The sequence below is a fragment of the Aegilops tauschii genome, chromosome 6 (assembly GCF_002575655.3).
Source record: "Aegilops tauschii subsp. strangulata cultivar AL8/78 chromosome 6, Aet v6.0, whole genome shotgun sequence".
NCBI classification, from domain to species: Eukaryota; Viridiplantae; Streptophyta; class Magnoliopsida; order Poales; family Poaceae; genus Aegilops; species Aegilops tauschii.
This window is the reverse complement of record NC_053040.3, coordinates 50,354,766-50,368,655: the sequence shown is the minus strand read 5'-3', so window position 1 is coordinate 50,368,655 and position 13,890 is coordinate 50,354,766. Positions and strand designations below refer to the sequence as shown.

At 43.1% G+C, this 13,890-nt stretch overlaps 1 protein-coding gene and 1 long non-coding RNA gene across 3 annotated transcripts in view; one reads left to right on the top strand and one right to left on the bottom strand.

The window, feature by feature from the left end:
- Window positions 1-13,890, bottom strand: part of LOC109731522 (uncharacterized) — a 247,867-nt gene that overhangs the window by 197,710 nt on the left and 36,267 nt on the right. The gene's annotated exons all lie outside the window — the stretch shown is intronic.
- On the top strand, window positions 7,863-10,354 carry LOC109768217 (uncharacterized). Its single transcript, XR_012187119.1, has 2 exons — window positions 7,863-9,579; window positions 9,897-10,354. It is a non-coding gene; the product is annotated as an uncharacterized lncRNA (long non-coding RNA).

Sequence of the window (13,890 nt, the reverse complement as noted above, 5' to 3'; positions counted from 1 at the left end):
AAGAAGAAGAAAGAAGAGGTTTAGGGGTCACATGGATGATCTAGCTAGATACACCGGAATGAAACAATTTGGTAGCGGCCATTTCATGGAGGCACCGTACATCAACAGTTGTGGTCAATGTGACGAGCCGGGACACAATGTTAGGAAATGCACCAATAAGCCACGGACCGATGCCAACACTCCGGATCCCACTAGTCAAACTAGTGCCCACAGAGGAGGTACCGGTGGCACACGAGGAGGTAGGAGTGGTAGTGGACGAGGAGGTAGTAGTGGTGCGCTTGGAGGACGGACGAATCTTGACGGTAGTGGACGAGGAGACACTATAAGAGGGCGGGGGGACGGTCGACTCTTAGAGGAGCCGGTGGACGTGGTCTTAGGACGAGAAGGGTTCATAGAGGAAGGCCTATTGACATATTTCTTAACCCGGATGGTTGAAATAATGTGAACGGTACTTAAATTTATTGGCTTAATTCGGTCTTGTTATTTGTTTTTCTTGCATATATACATGTTATTTTACTTTACTAACAACCAAATTTTTCTTTATAGGCATGGCTTCTTCCGGTTCCATGACGAGGTCCCCATGTGCTAACCGCGAGGACATGCCGGACAAGTGGACAAACGTCGAGTTGGATAAGATGAAGGACAAAGATATGAGAACTCCATCATGTTGGTGTGGAGATGTTTGCAAAGTTAAGGTATCCACCGACCGCAAGAAATCATGGACGGAAGGACGAAGATATTTTGTTTTGTCCCAACTATGCCTATGATCGTCCTCCTCCAGCTCACGCCTATGATGTGTCGCCGGTAAGTTGATCAAGTTCAAATAGTATTCAACCATTGCTACAACTTGAACCTATCTTAGTAATGACCACATTTGTTCTTTATTCGTACGTAGTCGCCGCCTCCGCTTTGTAAGTACTTCACATGGATAAATCAAGATGTGCCAGAAGATGTTAAGAAAGATCAACATCGAGATTGTCTAAGGAGGCAGTGGTTGTTTGAAGAAGCATTTCAAAGAGGCTTTGATGAAGAGCGTCATGAAAAGGAGAAGATGGAGCGAAAGAAGTGTGAGGAGGAGAGGGCACGCAAGGAGAAGATTGCTCGTCAAGAGGAGAGAGCAAGAAAGCTTGCAAGGGCTCGTGAAGCCCAATAGGAGGACGAGGCACGCGACAAGAAAGGAAAATGGCCTCGTGTGACCCAATAAGGCCTTCATTTCAAAAAACTAGTCATGAACTATGCCTTCGATTCGAGAAACATGTGATGAAGTGTGTCTTTGATTTGTGAAACCTATCATGAACTATGTGCTTTATTTCTGAAACCTGTCATGAACTATGTCTTCGATTTGTGAAACTTTTGATGAAACTATGCCATGAACTATATTTTGTTGTGTTGTTGTTCTGACTTGACTAGTCTTGAAATGATGGAGAAGAAAAACAGAGCAAACTCTGCTATGCTTTGCACCCTACCGCCAGACGTCTTGGCGGTAGGATATGAAACCCTACCGCCAGAGGTCGTGGCGGTAGGGTGGCGAAATCTCCTATGACCGAAATGGTCCCCTGTTCCGCGGTAGGGTTGGCCACCCTACCACCAAGGTCCATGGCGGTAGGGTTGGCCACCCTACGGCCTGCTCTGTTGCCTGTCCTATGACCAAACCGGCCACATTTTCAGCGGTAGGGTGGGCCACCATACGGCCTGCTCTGCTGCCTGTCCTGTGACCAAACCGGACACGTTTTCAGCGGTAGGGTTGGCCACCCTACCGCCAGGGTTCATGGCGGTAGGGTTGGCCACCCTACGGCGTGCTCTGCTGCATGTCCTGTGACCAAATCGGCCAATTTATCTGCGGTAGGGTTGGCCAGCCTACCACCAGGGTTCATGGCGGTAGGGTTCTGATCCCTGTCCCTTTCCCTTTCTTTCGTAGCCCTTTGCCTTTCCATTTCTTAGAAAATTCTATAAATTAAGCATCCACAAATGACATCCAGAAATGACCGAGTAGCAAAGACATACATAACTGAGCATAGTTCATTACATCCACAAAAGACACTTGTTCAAATGACTTAAAACATCTAGTGATTCGAATAACATGAGTTCAAACTAGAAGCTCAAGCTCGAGCATACATTTTCTACAACGGAAAAAAAGATTTAAACCATATAAGACGTTTAATTTGTGAGTCACGATCAGGATTAGGCTTCAGTTGAAAATCCGACGATCCCGCCCAATTCTCCAACACACCTTTCGTTTCGCCGAACCAGGCCCATCGAGCACGGCGTTCAGGAATCTCTGACATGCCTTGTGTGATTGCCCATCCAATAACCTGTCCGGGTTTTCTCAAGACCAGCTCGCGCAATTCTTCTTTGCTCATAGAGAAAAAGATCTCCGTTGCCAAAGAATGTATGCAAGCATATTCCATCTCGTGCAGCTCATTAAGGATCTTCTGTTTTTCTTTCACAAGCCTCCGGAAAACTTTTTTCTCTGTAAGATCAGAAGGTTCCTCCATCAAAGGATACTTGTTGAAATCCATCATGGCCGCATTTTCCTCATCATTGCTCTTGAACCATTCTTCAAGCTCCCTCTTGATACCAAGTTGTCGCTCCGCTACAATCTTCTCATGATCTACCGCCAGACTGATAGATGCAATGTCACAACACTTCTCATATGCTTTCTTCATCATCTCCAGGGTCTTGTTTTCCATGCTACATGAAATGGAACAAACCAAAACTCAACTCAAACCAAAAGTCAATACAAACACAAAGCATAACTTATTTATAATGACCTGGGTTACATAATGTTCTCACTTGTTCAAATGACATACGATACATAAATGATAAGGGTACATGCCATTACAGTCCAAATGACACTACAACATCATGTGTTTCAACCCCCTCTATTAGTCCATCAACAACATCTTTGTCATATGGCCCCGGGTTGCAACAAATGACATCATTTCTTTCACGGACCTAAGCCCAACGAGATGCCCGACTAGGTATCGCTGATGATGGTTGCCTAACTAGCCAGTCAATGATCTGGCCAGGGTTGTTAAAGTCCATCTCATTCACTTCATCCCTTGTTTCACACAATGCAATTTGCCTTGCAAAAGCGCATCTATGAATTTTCTCTTCCTTCTTGAGATTGCTTATGTTTTTCTCTTTAGCTTGGTATAACTTAACTTTGTCATCGTCGCACTTCGACACATAATACTTTGAAAAATCTCTACAAGCCGCATTCAATGCATCGACAGCTTTGACCCACAAGTCCATCTTTTCCTCAATGACTATACGTTCATGCTTCGCCGCCGCCTCCGCAGAAGTCTCAACAAAGATGATCGATCCCATCCTACAAGTCGAGGGATTACTATAACGGTCATCCAAGGGAAAAATCCTAACCGTCTCTTGCCGAAAGCTATAACCCTAGGACTAGATCGAGCTACAATTTGAGAGGTAACTAATATAACGTTCATGATATAGGCATTTACTTAAGCATAACCTTAACCCTAACCATAACCTTAACCCTAACCATATCATTAAACCTAACCCTAACAAAACCCTAAATGATATTTCTTACTACCCAAACAAGGCTAGTGACACAATACATTGTCATAGCACAAACATTACCCTAAATGCATCATATACATTGATTTCACCACAACAAAACCATGAACTAGGGTTTCCAACAAAATGAGCAAAATGCATGATTTGAACCAACCAAATGAAGGGGGAATGGGAGAGATACCTTGGGTGATGCAAATGCCCACGATCCACCAGACAAACCTCAAGCAATGGAGGGGAATCTAGTGGGTGCTTGGGTGGGGGAGAAGAGGGGGAGAGAGTGAGAGCTCGAAAGAGGGATGGGTGAATGAGTGGGTGGGGGAGCAGCACAGCCCCAGCCCTCACAACCTTATCCAGGACCCTACCGCCAGACATCCCGGCGGTAGGTTGCAATAGCCTACCGCCAGGGCCCGCGGCGGTAGGTCCTTCGTCACGTGTACGGGCGGCGGTTAACTGGCAGACAACATCAGGGAACCTACCGCCAGGAGGGGCGGCGGTAGCCTGTAGAACGCTACTGCCAGGTCCTCCGGCGGTAGCAAAAGGGTCAAATCTCGAATTTTTTCCAAACCAGGGTCAGATCCTGATTTTATACGCCAAAAGGGTCAAAACACGAAATTTTGCCGCCATCTGTATCACTCCATACAATGCACTGCCAACCTTGTAGGCTCTGTCCCCTTGAAGCATGCCATCACATATCCAGTGGTTGCAAGCATGAGTGCCCCAATCATAGTCAACACTGATAGGCCTCCATCGTTGATATATCAGGAACATTGAGTACAAAAAGCAATCCAAAGCTATTGTTGGGCTGACCTCATCCATGCCGGTGTAACCAATCACTTCAGCGGCTTCTTTGTGAAATAAATGATGCAGTAGTTCATTGGAACCAACTTTATGAGGATATAAATCAATCTTTTGAAAAAATCAAGACTGGACTTTAAATTCCCCTTTCTGTCTGGGAGCTGAAATCTTGCATGGCCGCTCCATAACAGCTTTCCAAGCATAGGGTCCAAATTCAGGATTAGGAATGCCACACTCTACCAGATCAATGTCTTCTTCTCCCCCATAATGAACAATCATTAGAAATCTTCCGTTTCCAAGAGACGCATTGATCTCACTTGCAATGCTTGGTATCTCTACTCTAGAGCAAACATCTTTTCCTCTAAAATCATCATCCTCATCCTGCTTATCAAAGATGGGCATTAAATGGCCAAGGTTTAACTCCTCCATGATTGCCCTCTGCATAGCTCTTCTATTTTTCCATAGAGAGCAATCTACATGGATAATTTTTCCAAATTGCTCCCTCGTGTCAGGATTACTTCTTCCGGATTTCAGGAGTTCAGCTGTAGCTCTAAGAACAGCAGAGGCTCCTACACCATGGCCGAACCAGCCACCAAAGAAGAATGATTTAGTTCTACGAGTGTACTCTAAGTGCAACAGAAAATCAAGCAGATTTCCGGGGGCGTCATCAAGACCGTCTGCATACTGTAGTAATGAACAATTGTCAGATATGACGATAAATCCATTCTGGAAGTTTAAAAATAAACTGAAGTAATCTATAAATGCTCAAAATAACTGATTTGTATATACCGCTAGAGTGTGTGTTGTTGTGTGTAGCTTAGAAAAAAAGAAAAGAAAGAAAACAGGTGCACTTTGGTAATGTTGGATGTTAGGTGCCTGAGTGTTGCAGTGTGGCCGATTACCAGCATGGTGCACACATATGAACAAAATCAAGTTTTGGACAAACTATTATTATATAAGAGAAAAATAACTCCCAGTCCACGAGGTTAGCAAAGGAGAGAGGTACTGACCAGTTTGTCTGGACGAACCATTTTGATCTTCTCCAAAGGAAGTAGTAGCCAATACTATTACCAGCAGCAGAAGAAAACCATGATGGTTGGGCATACATATCTAACCCATCGCCTGCAGATTACATTACTAGCTACTCGGCTCCACACAAATGTTTCTGATATCTGACACCACAAAAACAGAAGCAGCAGCATCAATTATATATATGCGTGCCTATTCATATGCACAGAGAAATATGTTACCTGGTATAGTGGTGTCTCCTTGCTCGAAATTGAAGATGATTTGATGCCGTGGCAGCAGAGCTCCGGCTTTGGGAGTAGCCGTGAATGCTATGGCAGATCGATAGATAGATGGTGCTGAGAGCTACATACGTTGCTTTGCTTTTCTCTCTCTCCCCAGATTAAAGCATCTCTCCATTGTTCCTTGCTTGCAAGCTACTGATGCACTTTGTCAGCTTTTCCTCTTTTTTCCCTTCTTCTTCGCTTCTTTTGCTTTATGTAGTACTCCCTCCATTCCAAATTACTCGTCGTGGTTTTAGTTCAAATTTGAACTAAAACCACGACAAGTAATTTGGAACGGAGGGAGTAGTATAGATAGATGCAAAAGGACTGGTAATAACTTGTAGCATATCGTTCTGTTTCCTTAAGGATTAGTATAAGTAGAGGTAAATACAAGATGGTGACTGATAGAAAACAATTAGGCCCCTACTTCCTCCCATTTTGATTTGTTGCTGCCTATGCCTGCTCTCAGGCAGGGATACACATGGCTGGGCAAGTGCTTTCGATACTATCTGTTTTTCTTCAGAAATAGTATAAAAAATTCTACTGTGAAATGGAGCAACTACCAGTGATTCAGTGAACAACAATCCATATAGCAATTTGGTGCAAACTATTATATCTCAGAATACAAAAGCTTTAGGTATCTACAAACTAATGTGACTTTTTTTTGCAAACAAAATATAATGTGAGCTATTCGATCATATTTTGATACGCAAATGTAGTTAAGGCAACAGGCTAAAAATGATGTACTATCAAATAGGAGTACACACAATCTTAAAAAACATGGCATATTTTTATATGAACATCAGTACTATCAGAAAATGGAAAGCAAGACTAAACTTGTTGTTTTTCCTGCTCAAAAGTAACTGACAGTAACATGCAACGGTACAGACGAACTCGAGTGACGAAGATCATCAGAGTACCATGAGAAGCATCAAAACTTAATATGCTCCAACATTACAACAAAATATTAGCTACCACCAACTCAAAAGCCGGATGTATCTCCAAGCACTTCCTCTTTTGCAGCAGTGTTCACATGAACTCCAGAGTTCAGAATGAATACCAGGCAGATGTTTGTGCACCCACTGCACGTTGATAAAACATCCAGCTTTTTATCAGGACTAGTAAGGAAAATAACCAATGATCCGAGTTATGACCTGATGTACTCTGTTTCTTCTGCATTTGCAATTTTGCATGCTTGCATTTGGGTTAGTATAAGAAACTTCAGCTTAAGCAAGTAGAGACACTAATGATTTTGTCAACAATATATGCGACAGCAGTTAAAAAAACAATATATGCGACAGGATTAACCAACGATTTTTTTCCTTCTGATGAAGTCTGACACCATGAATGAAACCTTCGTATTATGAATGGAACCTCTTGTGACATGTCAGAGGGGCACATTGACTAAATGCAGAGAGGAGAGATTTTTTTGTAACCAAAAAGGAATCAGCTGTCTGTCGCGGGCAGACCAGCACTTTGACCTGGATTTCTTCAGCACTACTGCCGCCGGCGACCGTAGGAAGGACGGGCGCTTGCAGCTCTTTTGGCAGCTCTAGTCTGTGTATTTCTCAGTTGACGGTGAGTGGGCGACACCTGCGGTACAACTTGCAATACACAAACAGATTATCTAACGGCGCAACAACTAGAGACAGACCGACACCATCAAGGGCTCTAGGGCCAAGAGTAGCGGCATGTCATAAAAAATGGATCACGGCATGCAGACCCCACAACAGAGATAACTGGTGTCGCAGCAACATGGACTGGAGCAAAGACGCTTCTTTCAGTCAGCACATGTCATGCTCCGAACTAATTGGGGCCAGAGATGCTCAAGATTTCAGAGGAATTCAGATAGGGAACAAGTAAGCAACGAACTGAAGGGGATTTATTTAGCTACGACACATAATTACGGAGGGCCAGAGACAACAGAGGAATAAGTAAGGGTCCTGACACCACATACCAAAGAAAAAGAAAAGGGAAGCAGTACCAGAAACGAGGCATCCCAAGGTAAAAGAAAAAGAAAAGTGGTACCAGGCAGGCAAGCAGTTGCAGTTGCAGTTCAACATTCAACATTCATTAGCAAGGGCCAGATAAAAGTTCAACATGACATAATAGATGCGGATTAGCGAATTACGCGGTTAAATTCCTACAAGCCCATGCACAGTTAACCAGTGTGTGCTATTGTTGGTGTGAGTTGATATTTATGTATCTGCTAGAGGGCTCAAGTGTAAAATGTACATATAATATAGATAGAGAATAGAGAGATGGATCGGTAGAGATCCAGAAAATTCCCCATTCATCGCCTCTGCCCTCTCTCTCTGTTCTTCAACCCAGATCACTCAAATCTTCCAGTTTTTTGTATGAAAATCAATATGGCATCGGAGCAGGTTCGTTCCTTTGCGCTCTCCCTGCAATTTTGAGCGCAGATTGGCCGCCGACGAGGTGCTGTGTCGCCGTAGTCTGGAGCTTGCGGTCGTTGCTGTCGTGTGTGGTGTTGTGGTCTGTCCGCGTCCCTGTCTTCATCCCCTCTGCAGTCCGCCGGAGTGAGGTGCTGCACCACCGCCGCTGGACCCGGACATAGGTCTGTAGCGCTGCTCTGGTTTGGTGTCAAGTGGTTTGCGACGTGGTCAACTTCATCCCCAAAGTGCTGTCCTACTTCTTTCTGGTACCTATCAAGCCGCTGGTTCATCTCCAAGTTTTTTATTTGGCACATATTTTCTTGCGTGAGGTCTCCATCACAAACAGAGGAGAGGCCAAGTTAAATCAGACTAGTGTGCTACAGGCTACAACAAATTAGCAACTGCCGTGGTGAACTTTAATACAATTGTTGAGTGTGCTTGGGGTGTGCTTTTGCATTGAAAATGTCAGAGCAAACTAAGGATAAATCAGGGGATTCAAGTATAGAAAAAATGTATGAAATATTCAGTAAATTGCTTGAGCAGCAGCAGCTTAAAGCAGTCCCAGAGACAGTTAAGTATGCCCTGGAACCAAATCCAGTGAGGTTATCAGGTCCTGGCAACTATGTCAGTTGGGCACGCCATGCTCAATTGATACTGAGTTCTCATGGCTATGAGAACCTACTTGTAGATGATGAAGAAAAAGCAGAAAAGTGGTGATACTCACACAAGACAGATCAATGATAGAGTTTTAGTATGGTTGTTGGGAAGCATGGATCCAGTAGTGCGACAACAAGTCGAAATAATGTCAACTGTGTCTGAAGTATGGACCGCTTTGGAGAAGCAATTCGCTGGGAAATCAAACAAAATGCAGGCAACCCGCATTATGGAGGAATTAGTTCATCTAAATCAGGGTACAAAGTCTGTAACAGAATATGCTGGGGAATTGAAACGGCTATACAGGGATCTGCACTATTATCATCCTTTTCAACCAGTTGACAAGAAAGATCTGGCCATTCATCACAAATGGTTTGAGACAATTGTGGCCAAGCTGTTTCTAGATGGACTAAATCAGGAGCTTAACCTTCGACGACAACTCATATTCTCTCAACCAGAATGGCCCAGTCTTGATGATATTATTTCCAGTGTGCTCGAGGAAGAAACCCGGTTGGCTCAACCCAAGGAGGAGGATCTAAAATGTGGAGATGACCGTGCGGCTTTATCTATGCAATACCGCCATACTCCCAGGCCCTTTGGCAAGATAGAAAAAAACAAGTTGTTTTGTGATCACTGTAAAAGAAAAGGACACACAAAGGTTGGATGTTTCGAGCTGCATGGATATCCATCATGGTGGGAAAAAGGAAAATCTCGGACAGGGGGAGTTCAGAGTGTGAATAGAAGGCAGGCTAACCTAACCGCGTCTCTACGGGAGCCACCAGTGGTAGATGTACGAGCTCTTGAAGAGTTCAACTCCAAGCTTAAACTCTCAGAAAGCTCATCTTCCTCCCAAGGCACTTCTAAGGTTGATTCCAATCTAATTGCCACTTCTCACCAAGGTATGAACCTTTGTCAAGCAAACACCAGCACCAAATCAAAACCTTGGATTATTGATACAGGAGCTACAAATCATATGACAGGGGATTCAAACCTGTTTGTATCTTATACACCTTGTTCAGGTAAAGACAAAGTCCGTGTAGCAGATGGATCCATGGTGCCTATTGCGGGGCGTGGATCCATCCGGTGCACCAAGTCATTGTCTTTACCTCATGTTCTACACGTTCCCAAGCTTCCAGTTAACCTATTATCTGTTAGCTCTATCGATAAATCTCATAACTGTAGAAGTTGGTTTGATCCTACTTGTTGTGCTTTTCAGGAGCTAGGGACTGGGAAACAATTGGGGACTGGGACCGAGCATGAAGGACTTTATTATCTTGATGATGGAAGTGATGAAGTGGCTCTTGCATCATGTTTGTCTTCCTGTCAGGAGTTATTGTTGCATCACCGCAGGCTTGGACACCCTTCTTTTGCTGTTTTATCCCGCGTTTATCCTGCTTTATTTAAGTTATGTCCTAAAGAGGCACTAGTATGTGATGCTTGTGAACTAGCTAAACATACTAGGGGCTCTTATCCTAGTATTGGTCTTAGAAGTGAAAAACCATTTGAAAGAATTCACTCTGATGTGTGGGGACCCTGTGAGGTTCACTCAGTTTCCGGGCACCGGTGGTTTGTGACCTTTATTGATTGCTTTAGTCGATACACTTGGCTTTATCTTCTGAAGCATAAGAGTGATGTATTATCTGTTTTCAAAGACTTGTGTGCCCTTATTAAAAATCAGCATGCAACTACTGTTAAAATTCTACGTACAGACAATGGTACTGAATATGTTAATCATGAGTTTGAATTGTTTCTTGCTTTGAATGGTATTGAACATCAGACATCATGTGTCAATACACCAGAGCAAAATGGTGTTGCTGAACGTAAAAATAGACATTTGCTCGAAGTTGCACGTTCATTGATGTTTACAATGAATGTGCCCAAATTCCTTTGGGGTGAGGCAATTAAAACTGCAACTTACTTGATAAATCGCATGCCTCTTCGTGTTTTAGGTTACAAAACTCCTGCTGAATGTCTTTTAAATTCTAATGAATTTGTGGTTCCTCCAAAGGTCTTTGGGAGTGTTTGTTTTGTGCATGACTATAGAAATTCGGTTGGGAAATTAGATCCCCGTGCTCTAAAATGTGTGTTTATGGGTTATTCCCCCTCAAAAAAGGGCTATAGATGCTGGTGTCCTTCAGAGCATCGTTTTTTTGTGAGCATGGATGTAACTTTCCGTGAAAATGAACCGTATTATGGGTCAAATGTTGGGTCTGGTATTTCCTTGTCACCTCCTGATGAGGAGCAAGAAAGGGGAAGTGAAGGGCCTGTCCTTGTTCTTGCTCCCACTTTAGGTGATTCTCTGTCTACTGATAACACTCAAAATCAGGGAGAGGCGAATGATGGTGTTAGCGATGATAACTCTTGTCATGGAGACGAGGGCGATGTCACTGGACACTTATCACTTCCATCTCAAGGTGAGGAGTCTCAAATGCGTGAGGGCCCAGGTACCAATACTATGCCTTCTAATTCTGTAGCTCCTACTAGCACATCAGGGCAGAGTGATAATCAACTTTCTACTCCTGTAGACAACTTACCTATTGCCTTGCAAAGACCAACTAGAACTCGAAACACACCAGGATATCTTAAAGACTACAAACATGATATAGCCAATTACATCTCCTACAAATATTGTAGTCCATCCCTCCAAAGTTTTATTGCTTCTGTAGATCTTGTTTCTATACCAAATAACTGGAAAGTAGCCTTGGAAGACCCAAAATGGAAGGAAGCAATGCTGGATGAGATGAGAGCATTGGAGAAAAACAAAACTTGGGAGCTCGTGAATCTACCTCCAGGTAAGCAACCGGTGGGATGCAAATGGGTGTTTACTATTAAGCACACCCCAGAGGGTAAGATAGATAGATACAAAGCACGCCTTGTAGCCAAGGGGTACACTCAGACTTATGGCATAGACTATGATGAAACCTTTGCACCTGTGGCAAAGATGAGCTCTGTGAGGACTCTCATATCTTGTGCAGTTAATTTTGATTGGAGCATCTACCAGATGGATGTAAAAAATGCATTTCTTCATGGCGATCTTCATGAAGAGGTGTATATGCAAATTCCACCAGGTTTTGAGTCCAGTCGTAATACAGGAAAAGTACTACGCCTACATCGTTCCTTGTATGGGTTGAAACAATCACCAAGGGCATGGTTCGATCGTTTTAGACAAGCTATGTTGAAAAGAGGCTATCGACAGAGCAATGCTGACCACACATTGTTCTATAAACATTCCAATAACAAGGTAGCAATCTTGATAGTTTACGTCGATGATATTGTGATGACAGGCAATGATACCGAGGAAATTGCTGGCCTGAAGCATCATCTTGCACAAGAGTTTGAAGTGAAGGATCTAGGACACTTGAGGTACTTCCTTGGTATAGAAGTCCTGCGTAGCAAAAAAGGTATATTTCTAACACAAAGGAAGTACATCTTAGACCTGCTCAAAGAAACTGGCATGTACGGTTCAAAACCAGCTGCTACTCCCATTGAACAGAATCACAGATTAAGTAGTGATGTAGGGAATCCTGTTAATAGAGAGCGCTACCAGAGACTTGTGGGTAAATTAATTTATCTCTCCCACACTCGTCCCGATATTGCATTTGCCGTAAGCGTTGTGAGTCAATTCATGCATAACCCAAGAACGGCTCACCTGGATGCTGTTAATAGAATCCTACGGTACCTTAAAGGGTGTCCAGGGAAAGGTCTTCTCTATACAAAGCAAGGGAATTTACAAGTTGAGTGTTATACAGATGCGGACTGGGCTGGTTCCCTAGATGATCGGCGATCCACTTCTGGCTATTGTGTATTTGTTGGCGGAAATTTAGTCTCTTGGCGAAGTAAAAAACAAAATGTTGTAGCTAGGTCAACTGCTGAGGCTGAGTTTAGATCCATGGCACATGGCCTATGTGAGCTATTATGGCTACAGATTCTTCTAACAGAGCTGAGGTTATGTCATAGTAAGCCTTTGATGCTTTACTATGATAACAAATCAGCAATTGATATTGCAAATAATCCGGTGCAACACGATCGTACTAAACATGTTGAAGTTGATCGTCATTTCATCAAAGAGAAGCTGGACCGAGGAGTGGTTTGTGTACCATACGTGACTTCAGCAAGTCAGATAGCAGATGTTCTAACAAAAGGTCTACCAGAAAAGTTGTTCTCTATCTTTTGTAGCAAGATGGGTTTATCTGATGTGTTTGCCCCATCTTGAGGGGGAGTGTTGGTGTGAGTTGATATTTATGTATCTGCTAGAGGGCTCAAGTGTAAAATGTACATATAATATAGATAGAGAATAGAGAGATGGATCGGTAGAGATCCAGAAAATTCCCCATTCATCGCCTCTGCCCTCTCTCTCTGTTCTTCAACCCAGATCACTCAAATCTTCCAGTTTTTTGTATGAAAATCAATAGCTATATAGTCCGAAGAGGGAGCAAACCACAGAAACACCCAACAAGCCATTTCTGCATCTCATTCTCAGCAACACGGAATGGAAGAACCTACCTCCCCCACAAGCTATCTCTGCACTCTTGATAATACCTGCGGAGTAATAATCAATGTCGACGATGGTCAACAAGTTTGTACCATTAGTATCTCACAGTTTTCGTATGATTTAAACACCTAACATTAGCTTCTGCTACTAAGAAAGGAAGAGAAAGACCAAAGTCCTTCCACAGTAGGCCTAGTTTCACCTTCAAGAGAGTAATTAGCAAGATCCACCAAAAAGACGGAACTACAGGCTTTATTGGCCGCCGCATGAAAGGATTTCAAGTTTACATCTCCGAAGCGGACTCATCTGATAGTGCAACTATATTTCCAGTAGAGCTTAATGTGATTTTTTTAATGACTCCTCTAAAGTTGCTTTTTACGACTATGTTCCAATTTGTAATAAGAAACGAGAGGCGGGAAAGATTTCTGCTCCAGATTTGAAAGGCTCTTCTAATGTTTTAGAAATTGTAAGAGATGTGCCTCTGCCGTCAAAGTTTTTGCAAGGGAGACTCCGAGCTTGTTGGAATACCTCTATGAAGCCTGGGTGGTCTGAATGGACAGAAGAGAAGGGATGTATCCGAGGTGAATTTTGAAATAGGTTTAACAATGGTATCAGGGAAGACCATAGTCCAGCTAGCCAAGGTCAAAAATAAATATATTCATATTTATCTGTTGTTTGTGAGAAAAAAAACATAGAACCTTCACACAGTATAAGGTAAACA